Below are 13,302 nucleotides of genomic sequence, written 5' to 3'. Positions count from 1 at the left end.
TAAGATGTACAAAACAAAAGAAAAAGCAATAGACAAGATAAAAATTATATATATAGAAGGAAAACATTTATAAGATAAAAATAACAACAATTAACCTAAAAGAGATAAAAAGTAACAAAAACTCTTAGAGAATAAAGTTGAAAAGTTAAATACATGACGGTATAGAACCAAAGCAAATGAGAAGGCCCATCGTGGCCAGGTGGTTAAGGCACTTGACTTCTAATTTTAGGGTCTCGGGTTCAAATCTCCGTCACACCAAAATATGTTCGCTTTTTGTGGTGTCGTTATAATATTACGGTCAATCACACTATTCGATGGTAAAAGAGTAACCCAAGAGTTGGCGGTGGGTGATGATTACTAGCTGCCTTTTTTCTAGTCTTATAATGCTCAATTACGACGACTGTCGCAGATAGCCCTCGTGTAGCTTTGCACGAAATTCAAAACAAATCAAACCAAAGCAGAAAAATGAGTGAAATGATTTGCTAAAAACAGAAAGGTGACTAAAGCAAAACGACCGATTTTAAATTAAATATTAATCACTGTTTTTAAATTGTATCGTTGATTTTAAACATCGCTGAACTTTCGCGTAAAATGTCGCTTTTGACTTTTCACTGAGTAAATTAAATATGGAGTTGCTATTTAATATTAACAGGACATTCTTCCCTTGTACCAGAACTTAGTTATCTGACGTATTGGTACAACAAGTCTATCACTAAAATATTTCCTCATATCCAGATGTTTTTCTTTTATTAAAATACGTCATCGACTGACGTCAAAATTCATGCTTCATACAACGATGAAAGCGAACAACATAGGTAAACCAGCACGATACCACTGAAAGGCTTTTGTTCCATCAATCTTACACAGGTAATATATATAAAAAAGAAACAATATAAGAACTATATGTAAACCTGCGTAGGAGGCACATGTATGGTTCTATTTCCTGAACGTTTTTAAGAAGATCGACGAAAATAGTAACAAAACTATGTTTCAAAATAAAAAAAACTTACATTGTGTTTATTAACAGCACGTCACTGAAAACGACTTTAGGTTCTTCCTCTGTATTAGGTTTGAGATAACGAATTCTTTATAGCGCGAAACCATTATAAGTCATTTTTATATATATAACAAGAATGAGATGAACAACGTAAAATAGTGGGTGCGTCTTTCGGAAAATATACATAATGTATTACTAAAGCCACCTCTGAAAAACTCGTTTTGATACCTTTAAAAATTACACATTGTTATGGTTTAATATAAAATAAAGATACTTTATATTAGTTTCATTCTAAACATCAATATGTAATAAATTCTCTTAGATTAAAGTGGAATAAATTAAGAACATTGTTTTCAACTAAGTCTTCCAGTAATATTTCCGTTACTGCAAGTTTCTTAGCAAACCTGCTTTCGTTTTCAATAGTATTTCTACTGGTACGAAGCTCTTGGCACACCTGTTTATTTTATCGTAACTTCATGTGCGCTCGAGTTTCTGTGCTCTCATTCTTTGCAAATGACATTATTTTTGAAAGTGTGTTTAGGTTTTTTTGTTTGTTTATTTTTTGAATTTCGCGCAAAGTTAAAGATGGGCTATCTGCACTAGCTGTCCCTAATTTAGCAATGTAAGACAAGAGGGACGACAATTAGTCATCACCACCCACCGCAAAATTTTTTACCAACTAATAGTAAGATTGTCCGTAGCAATATAACGGCCCCATTGATGACGAAGGGAGCATATTTGGTGTGACACGGATTCGAACCCGTGACCCTCAAATTACAAGTCGAACGCCCTAATTATGCGACCCTGCTGGGCCTATGTGTTTGTGTTTTTCTTATAGCAAAGTTACATCGGGCTATCTTCTGTGTCCATACATACGACTTTGGATTAAGTATCATTTGTGTACTTAAACAGATTTGTATAGGCGAAATACGCTACTGTTAAATATTTTGACTGAAAAAAATGTATTTTTACTCTTTTTACAATGAAACTGATTTCTTGGATAACTTCATAGCATTTTGCAGTTAATAAACGATAGTACAAAGAAGTTTAGGTTGAACTTGACCTTTCCAGGTCGTACCAAAAACCAACAACAGACGAAACTGTAAAGATACTTCAGTAGCCATTCTGTGCAACAACATATCAAAAGATTATCAAAAATTGTTAATAGATCTAACATCAGGTCGTATATTACCATTATAACAGTAAAGTTTAGCCCTAACTCAACTAAAACAAAATACGTACACAAGTGAGAGTGTTAACATATCATTTTATCGAATTACATTTTACTTACCACTGTTTTGTTAGGCTTAAGAATATATACAGGTCGTACATAATAAATGCAATGTTAGGCCTAAGAGAAGTGGACTTAAAGATTTCAGCGTGCGCGATTACAATTATCTTGTATAATTTTAGAAGTCCTGTATTTAAATAAGTACAATTAGAAAAAAATATACTAATTTGATCACAAAATCAGTGGAGGCTTTTAGATATCGGATTGAGGAATTTAATTTTTCTTGAAGCGGAGATTTAATGACAAAAGACAAAGAACTTAGAAGTGATACCACTACCATTGTAACTGAAAGAGGAAGAAAGACCGGTAATATTGGAAACAGGGACGTAAATATCTACTTGCAGTTCATTTGTGCACATATTGTACTTTATACCACTTTACGACGACAAAAGTCCCCCGCTAGTTCAGCGGTAAGTCTTTGGATTTACAATGCCAAAATCGAGGGTTTGATTCCTCTCGGTAGACTCAGCAGATAGCCCGATGTGGCTTTGCTATAAGAAACACACACACACGACAGCAGAAAATTGATAAAACGTGTAAATATTTCAGGTATGCGTTACAAATTTTGAAACACTTTACGGTGAAAAGAGCAAAATTACAACTCTAGTTGGAAAGGGTATCAGTAGTTAATTACAAAAGGTGAAAGAATAATTTACCTGTGTAAATCACAAGCACCAAAATAAATTTTTTTTGGAAGTTGGTTTGAGACTATTGTAAAGTATCAAAAAAAAGGAATAAACCTTATATTGGTAATAAGTTTTGCGCAAAGCTACATGAAGGCTGTTTGAACTAGCCATACCTAATTTAACAGTGAAAGACTATGGGAAAACCAGCTAGTAATTACCACCAACTCTTGCGCTACTCTTTTATCAACGAATAGTGGATCGACCGTCACATAATAACGCCCCAGTGGTTGAAAGGGTGAGCATGTATGGTATGATTAAGATTCGAACCCACAATCTTCAGATTGTGAGTCAAGCGCCCAAAACATCTGGTCATGCTAGGCCTAAAAATGGAAACTGAATAAAGCCAAGCCATGATTCAGGTATAGAGCTATTCGTTCTTGATTGACATGAATACATTACGCCAGTCTTATTTCCTAACATTAATTGAGAATATTTAATATTTTTATAATCAACCAAGCTGAACTGATGAAATACAGGGTTGCATAAAACTAAAAGCCTCAGCTAGCTGTTACATGTGGATTCCAGTTGCTTATTATAGTAACCTCACAGTCTACTTTGTTAAACATGAAATAAAATATAGTGAAAGATGTATTCATAATAATAACAAAAGAGTAAATAACAGAACCTTTAAAATGGTTTGTCCACGGCTGGAACAGCGGTAAGTATATGGAAGTAGACTAAAATCAGGGATTCAATTTCCTTCAGTGGATATAGCAGATAGCTCTATGTGGTTTTGCAATAAAAAAAAACACATAAACAAACATAACAATAGTTTTACAAGAGCAGCTTTACAGACGCATAAAATTTTAGTGTTTATTTTGTGTGTAATATTTATCTTGGAATCTTTTACAGTAAGGTATGATATAATTTCTTTGTAAAGTAGATTCCTATTGAATATTTTTAGGGAATTAGATAAAACAAATTGATCTATACTCGATTAAATTCAAAAGTTCTCAACGGAAATGGTATTTGTTCTCTTGTTTGAATTTAAACACAAAGCCACACAATGGGCTATCTGTGCTCTGCCCCCCATGGCAATTGAAACCCATTTTCTAGCATTATAACTTTGCGGCCATACCGCTGTTTTCACTGGGGTCTAGGAAAGGGAGCCCAGCATAGACAAGTTATTAGGGTGCTCGACTCGTAATCTGAAGGTCCTGAGTTCGAATTCACGTCACACCACAAACATGCTCGTCCTCTCAGCAGTAAAGGCGTCATAATCTTACGATCGATCTCACTCTTCGTTGGTAAAAGAGCAACCCAAGAGTTGCCGGTAATTACTAGCTGCCTTCCCTCTTGTCTTACGATGCTAAATTAGAGACGGCTAGTGCAGATAGCCTTCTTGTGGCTTTGCACGAAAATCAAAAACAAATAAACCGAAAAAGAGGAGCATATAGTTTTGTGTGTGTATGTTTGTCTATGACTCTGTTACGGTAGCCAAATGCCTCGTCATCTAATTAGTGAAGCGCATGAATGGATTAACTAGATTCCCACTGTACCTATCTGCTATCTAATGAAGCCACAGCCAAGGGAACAGGCTTGGAGAAATCAGCGGCGAAAGCCACGTCTAGCTATTTGCTGTGTCCACATGGGGATTCAAACACCTGATTTTAGTGTTGTAAATCCGAAAACCTGCCGCTGTCCAAGCGGGTTTGGTTTCTTTTGAATTTCGCGCAAAGCTACACAAAGGCTATCTGTGCTAGCCGTCCCTAATTTAGCAGTGTAAGACTAGAGGAAAGGCAGCTAGTTATCACCACCCACCGCCAACTCTTGGGTTACTCTTTTAACGACGAAAAGTGGGACTGACCGTCACATTATAATGCCTCCATGGCTGAAAAAACGGTGAGCATGTTTGGTATGACGGGGGTTCGAACCCACAACCCTCAGATTACGAGTCGAGTGCCCTAACCACCTGGCCATGCCGGGCCGTCCGAGCAGGGGACAAGCATATAGTTAAGAACAAGTAAATGGTAAAATATGACAATAAAACTAAGTAGCATGTAATTATGGACGAACAATTTCAAACATTCATAACGAAACAGAACAGTATACTGTATTTATTAAATATAAAATATTAATCTTTTGCTGATCTAAATTTTAAAACATTTTGATGATACTACTTATACTAACTTAACTAGTTGATCAGTTAAAAGCAACGTGTCATCAAAGCTTTTCTATTTCAGGAATAATGAAAGGTCAAAGCGTCTTCTGTGTGCGTGTGAGTATGTTTCCTTATAAAAGTTCATTAATATAACATAAAACTACTAAAGACCTATAACCAATTCCTATACAATATATATATATCCCTGATTGCTTATTGCATTCTGCTGCTGTTTTTAAGATTACAAACATTTGATGATAGAGACAATTAAAACTAAATCAAAAACTTTTTGCAGTGCGTTCGTGAACTTTCACCCCAGTTCAGCAGTGTTGATACTCCCGGTGGACAGATCACAAAACAACAAATCATGATAATTTACAATTAAGACAAAAAGTTGCATGTTTTTAATTCAGTTACCTAAATCTTACACAAAGGCGAACTGAGAAGTTAGTAATGAAAGCTATTCGACTTTTGCAAATAAACTAATTTTATATCACTAATAAATACAGTAATATGTGCAAGGTACTTTAATTTGATTATTGCTAATATTAGTAAGTAATTCTTTCTGCTATAGTAATAACTGTTATTAATATCAGATTATAATTAGAGTACGAAATACGTTCTTCAGTTAACTTGAAGATGCATATTTTTAACATTCGGAGTTCGATCCACGCTATAGACACATCACAGATAGTGTCGCTTGACAACAAACAATGCGTTATATGATGACATCAGCTCTCTTTCATAGTTATCCATATGATTGTTTGTTTGTTTGTTGAATTTCGTGCAAAGCTACTCAAGAGCTATCTGCGCTAGCTGTCCCTAATTTAGCAGTGTAAGACTAGAGAGAGGGCAGCTAGTTATCACCACCTACCGCCAATTCTTGAGCTACTCTTTTATCAACAAACAGTAGGATTGATCGTGACGTTATAACGACCCCCCGGCTGAAAGGGCGGGCATGTTTGGTGCGACGGGGATTCGAACCCGCGACCCTCAGATTACGAGTCGAACGTATCCATATGAAATCAGAAAACTTTTGATTATAATTTCTGTGATGTACACTATGAAAAGTACGGTACGTGAAAGAGTTTGTTATTTTGTTTTTTTTAGAAATTCGCACAAAGCTACTCGAGGGCTATCTGTGCTAGCCTTCCTTAATTTAGCAGTGTAAGACTAGAGGGAAGACAGCTAGTCATCAATACCCACCGCCAACTCTTGGGCTACTCTTTTATCAACGAATAGTGGAATTGACCGTCACATTATAACGCCCCCACGGCTGAAAGGGCGAGCATGTCTGGCGCGACTGGGATGCGAACTCGCGACCCTCAGTCGTGAAAGAGACTAGACTTGGAAAATTAATTCTAATTAATATCTTTAATCAATTTAATTGTTTTTACCTTATATTATCTTTCATACAACACATGGTCCAAATCAATCTACAAGCAAGTTTTTGTGAGATACCTTAAAATGGCCATTATATAAATAAATAGTATAATTCACGTGACATCTTAGGTGTCAGCTAAGACACAGTCACTGTTCATTTATGCGTTCAGAGAAAGAAGAGAAAAATCACAGATTTTATTACGCTGAGGGTTAAAGTAGACATTGCACTTTATTTTAGACATCCTGCTTATTTTGTTTGTTTTTGAATTTCGCGCAAAGCTACACAAGGGCTATCTGCGCTAGCTGTCCCTAATTTAGCAGTGTAAGACTAGAGGGAAGGCAACTAGTCATCACCACCACCACCAACTCTTGGGCTACTCTTTTACCAACGAATAGTGGGATTGATCGTCACTTTATAACGCCCCCACGGCTGAAAAGGCGAGCATGTTTGGTGCGATGGGGATGCGAACCCGTGACTCTCGGGTTACGAATCGCACGCCTTAACCCACCTGGCCATGCTGGGCCTTTGGACATCCTGACATTTTACTAAAATTTGTTTCGTTAAGCTTTGTGTATATAACTTACAAAGTATTTGAGTTTTACTTTATTATATATTCTCTAGGATACCGTACTCATCTGTCATTTTGTTTTACTCGAAAAACGACATCAGTAACTCAACTGTACATAGGTATGAAAACACTGACCTTCGACCTTTTCATATATACCATGTTTAATACACTAAAATATTCAATTATACCACAATTATCGAGAAAAATATAGCCAGGGAGCTAGAATATATATATATATTTTGTTTTTTAATCGTTGAGAATCCCAAATTTTATGTTAATTGGGCCTGGCATGGCCTAGCGCGTTAAGGCGTGCGCTTCGTAACCTGAGGGTCGCGGGTTCGCGCCCGAGTCGCGCCAAACATGCTCGCCCTCCCAGCCGTGGGGCGTTATAATGTGACGGTCAATCCCACTATTCGTTGGTAAAAGAGTAGCCCAAGAGTTGGCGGTGGGTGGTGATGACTAGCTGCCTTCCTCTAGGCTTACACTGCTAAATTAGGGACGGCTAGCACAGATAGCCCTCGAGTAGCTTTGTGCGAAATTCCAAAACAAACAAACAAAATATGTTAATTATATTTTAACTAACACAAAACAATCTCGCTTCCTCGCATAAATCACTCACAATAATGTTAGGCTTCTGCTGGATTAATATTAGCGATTTACTTTGCTCAGAGCACTTTAATCACGTGATGCTTACGTGCTGAGCTTTCACCTATAATGGAAATTAAAAAACGGTTTCGACTTAAGAGAGGCATTTGAATACTCTTAGAACATAAACTTGCATTAGCTTTTTAACATTTTTCATTTAGAACAACTTGGACATGTGTTTATTTTGCTCTCACTTGAATAAATAAGAACACATTTTAGAAATTCAAGTACAGTTCTGCAAAGTGTTGAATTAAAGATGAAAAAATATGAACATTTCATCGATTTTAACCTGTTCAGTGCCATAGACGAGATAACTCGTCCAAGCCGATTGGTAACACAGTGCCACGGACGAGTTAATTCTTTTTCAATAATACCTAACTTCAACGCTAGCTTTCAGCACCATACATGCATTTGACCTACTTACAAATTGTTTCACTTTCGATCCAAAATGGCGTCACGACAAAGTTACAAAATGAAGAAGCATTAGAGTTGTATTGTAGCAGATGAAATACTTGGCAGTCAACAGGTTAAATGCTGAACAACAGACACACACACACAAGAAAAAAAAGTTTTTTTTTTTGTTTCAGCTAATAAAAGTTGATATGTTATTCGTTGCTATAATAACTTTCTGTGACTTTATAAGCTTAAGTAAGTTATGATTAGAGATGACGTGAGAAAAAGCTCCTGTATTCTTGATATTTTTAAGCGCATCAGCGTAGTTGGATACTTCTATATAATTAATGCTCTACGATATGATTTTTATTGTAGTTTCTATTTCTATTTTTGGGTTATTTTCGTTTGCTTTTCGTCCAAAATCCACAAAGTATAGCATTGTTGCTCATCTTTCTCTTTTTATTATATGGTAGAATTTACTTAATCTTAAAACATGCAAGAAAATAATTAGAAGAAAAAATACAACCCGTAATTACAAATGTGCTTAATAATGCAACCTATTTTTTATTTTTATTTTATTCTAAAGAATTCACGAATATCACATAAACATTTGTATATATTTTTAAAAGTTTGTTGTGGTCTTTTAAAAGTATTTTTGCATTGTTTCCTCCTGCTCACGATTAAAAATGAACAGTATAGAAACTTCTTTCGATTTTTAAGGTAGGGGGCGAATTATATAAATATTTATTTCAATATTATTGAGTAAGGCTTTTATAGAACTGGCTTAAGTTGCTTGTAGTTTAAATTATGTAACTAATTGTTTTCATAACTTTTGAACACAACAGATGGTTTCAAATTCTTCTAAATCTGACACTTTATAAATGTTTTGAATTAGGTATAAAAAGAGGATGAAATAAAAATGCCTGTCAAATACTTCATGTTATCGAAATCATAATAGAACTTAAAATGTCCAATGCTTATGACTACCTAAAAATTGTACTTAACAAAATCAAGATTTAAATAAACATTTGGCAAAACAGATGAGTTTTTTTATTAGAAAATGAAATTAAAAAATCAAAGGTTTCCATGTAGGATATGCGTTTAAAACACACTAAAATTATACAATCATGTAGAAAAGACGTTATTATGATATTACATGCATAATTTACTACATTTGTTGATAGACGGTGTGTGAAATTAGTTAGAAAATTATTCGTAGTTACAGTATTTGTTTCTCTGATTTCATGGTAATGATGACGACTATTACAAACTCGTTTGTCTACATGTCACGTTCCTGAATTTCATTTTATCCTACAAAACAAAAACACTTATAAAACAACAATTTCAAGGCTCCGCGCTTTAATTTTCCAAAAAATTACTTTAAGTGTGAATTTCTCTCTTTCTGGTAAAAATACGAGAATGTGAATGCTGCTGTATATTTTAAAACGAGTGACATTAAGAGATAAAAATAATTTGTATTTAGAGAGTTTAAAGTTGCCATCTATTGTCAATTTTATAAAGTGATTCCTGTAATAATGTCGGTTCTCAAATATGAACAATTTTACTTGTTTTGAATTTCGCGCAAAGCTACACGAGAACTATCTGCACTAGCCGTCCCTAATTTAGTAGTGTAAGACAAGAGGGAAGACAGCTAGTCATCACCATCCACCGCCAACTATTGGGCTACTCTTTTACCAACGAATAGTGGGATTGATCGTACTTTATAACGCCCTTACGGCTGAAAGGATGAGCATGTTTTGTGTGATGGTGATTCAAACCCATGACCCTCAGATTTCAAGTCGAGTGCCTTAACCACTTGGCTATGCCGGGCCTAAGTTTTTATGCAATCGCATGCGATAGTAGTAGACTAGACTGTGCGTCTTGCGTGTGACTATTAAAGAAGATTTGTTATCAAAGTATTAATATAATGTGTTATCATAGTCTTGCGAGACCTTTGTAGATGTAATAGGACTGTTAAATTATTCTTGGAAAGAAGGTGAAAATGATATTTTTCAAAAATTCCTTACACATTTACTTATAAAAAATTCTACTTGGTATTAATGTGTCGTGTTAATAAAACTCCAGCTGCCGTAATATCTTGTGATTTGAAATATTTCGTTTGTATTCTACAGAGTAACAAGTCCATATGCTTAAGATATGTAACAGACTCAAGACGATAAGTTCTCCTGTAACATAAATGCCAATGCAGAAGACTTATTGTAATTTTGACAATTTTAGTTCAATTGTAGTCAGTTGGAGCGCTTTCTACTTTTACTAATTTTGGAGGTTTTAATCACCGCATATCATTTAACGATATATCGTTTTGTTTTTGTTTATTTAAGCACAACGCTGCACAATGAACTATCTGAGTGCTATCAACCATCAACATCAAAGCCCAAATTTTTAGTATAATAAGCAGCATTAAGTTCTCAGTTTTACAGTTGGGCCATTAGGTGGGGCCTCTTGAACATGTGCCGTATATACACTGCTGGCCAAAATTTTAAGGCCAATGAACATAAAGAAAAAATGTGCATTTTGTGTTGTTGGACTCAACCACTTATTTGAGTAGAGCTTCAAAAGATGAAAATAAGAAAAGGGAAAATAAAAATAAGAAACTAATGTAGTAGCTAGACATCACTACCAAACTCTTAGGCTACTCTTTTTACCAACGAATAGTGGGACTGACCGTCACACTACAACGGCCCAACGGTTGAAAGGGCGATCATGTTTGGTGTGACGAGGATTCAAATCTGCGATACTCGGATTACGAGTCGAATGCTTTAATCACCTGAACATCCCGGGCCATCTGAAACAGTGAAGAAGTTAGCTGTGGCAGTCAAAACTTTGGATAACAATGCTTCTCGTTGTTTCAGTTGGTTAATATTTTGCAGTTAGCATTTATATTAAAAAGAGTTATGATATAGATACGTCAAATACAAGCTACTTAATAAATTAGACAAATCTGACGATAATTTACTCTAGTTTACTTCTATATGTTACACAAGTTTTACCATTGAATTCTAAAACACTTTCAAAGGATAAAAACAGCGATAACTTTACTCGAGTTTAATTATTGTATTTCTTCTTTGAAATTAATCGTTTGTATTGCTATGCTTATGTCATTAAGTTTGATGTATGTATGGGCACAATCACAATTACAGATATTTTAAGCTATCCTGCTTTTTGATAAACAAATTAAGTAATATTACTCATAAGTTTATCATTTCAGAAAAAAATTTGCCTTGAAGCATCCAATTTTTCAAGGTTATTCTTCATAATTTCAATCTGTTACTTCATTACAGCAGACTCGTGAGGCTCATTCTGTATCCGATATTGATGATATTCTTGCACAACATAATAAAATAAATTCCACACCACCAATTTTTAGGTAAGAAGAGAAAATATTAAAATGTAATTTTAAAGCTTTTAATTCATGTCACGTTTATACCTCAAAAAAGATCTATAAATTTCGAACGATGAAATACCGAAATATATATTTCAGCATTTTCTTTTTAAAAAAAGCTTAACTATTTTAACACTTTTTTTTTTAAGATGACATCACTAATTTGTATCAGTCTATCATGGCGGAGTATGGAGGACGGCGGCAAAACTAAATTTTATTGAGTGTATATTTTCTTTAAAAATTTAACTCGGAAATAAAAGGTTGTTATGGTATATAATAATAATAATAATATATTATTTCGTTTTGTCGCTTTAAATTGTAACTTAATAAAGTGTACTGTTAAATTATCATAGTTTGTTATTATTTATAAATATATATATTAAATGCTAGTTGTTTTTTTATTAAAAGTTAAGTAAGACATGGCTTAGTAATACTAATAACTATACTTTATAAGAATTATAATAATAAATTATGGTTCATGGGTTGTATTATTGTGAGTATTGCCAGGTTGCTATAATTTATTAGTTGTGTATCTGTAGTCTCTATCAAGTATGACTTGCTGATAATGAAATTATGGTTGAATCAGCGAACGATGCTACTGGTAGATTGATAGTGTGTGTATTGGTGACTTGTTTGTTTTTGAATTTTGCACAGTTTGTAGGAAGTGAAATGTATTTTTTTTCTCTAATCCTAACTTAGTATTATAACTCGACTCGCATATCTTATATTTTACATCGAATATAAACATTTTATCTTCGTTTTATGCGTCTTACGTCGTAGGTTTTGTGGTGTAAGTTCAAGGGGAGGCCTGATATTGAGTAATAATATTAGTTTTTATTATCCGAGCTTATAGCAAGTTGGACTTTTTTTCTTTTTTTGTCTTTTTTGTCAGAGATAACGTTATTGCTTTGGGAACAATTAAAATGCAGGTAAAATTAGCTAAAACCTAAAGTCTGTATCTGAGTAAAAGAATTGCCTTGCTCCATTTTAGTTTTATAATTCAATTCTAACTTACAAGTTTCATACATAAATATCTTTTTGTGTATTTGTATAATATGCATACTGGTTATTAACTGAAACATTATTTTTTGTGCAAAACATGATTTTGTAGTACATAGCAGACAATTTCAACTTTGTATGTTTAATAATAATCTTGTGTGAAATTGTTGAGTGATCTTTTAAAATGTTTTATTTGGTTGTTAGAAAGCTTATATACGTTTATGACTTGCTCAACCAAAGTTTTCTATGTTACAATGTGCTCAACACCTTTAGTACTATAGTTTACAGTGTTATTGTTAGTGTTAGGCTTGTAAGTTGACAGCTGTAGAAAAATAAATCATACACAGATCTATGCTCTGTCAATAAATTTGAGCATAACTTGTCAAAGTGTATACAATTTATTTTAAAAACTGCCATTATTTTAAGTTAAAAGTTCTTAAAAGTTAGATAATTTAGATTGAGAGTTAAAATTCTATCAACATACTAGTGCTTATATGTGCATACAGCAAAGGATTTTTCTCATGTAGTTTATGATATAGTGCAATAAAAAACAAACGTTTTGATGGATTTAAAGAAATATGTGTTAAACAGGAAACTAAATTTAAAATTTACTGATTGTAAACTTTTATGTTATTGGTTTTTTACTTTCAATTTCTTTAAATGACAAAAAGAAAGATTATACATATTAATAATAGGTTGAGTATCAGTCATATAGTACATGGATCACTAAAGCCATTATTTGGATGTATTGTTACTGACCAATTATTACAAGTCTCACAACCAGATGAGACTACCCAGCTGGTTTAATAATGATGGACATTAATGTTCCACGATT

Source organism: Tachypleus tridentatus, chromosome 13 (assembly GCF_004210375.1).
Source record: "Tachypleus tridentatus isolate NWPU-2018 chromosome 13, ASM421037v1, whole genome shotgun sequence".
Lineage (NCBI taxonomy): Eukaryota > Metazoa > Arthropoda > Merostomata > Xiphosura > Limulidae > Tachypleus > Tachypleus tridentatus.
This window is presented reverse-complemented; position numbering follows the sequence as displayed.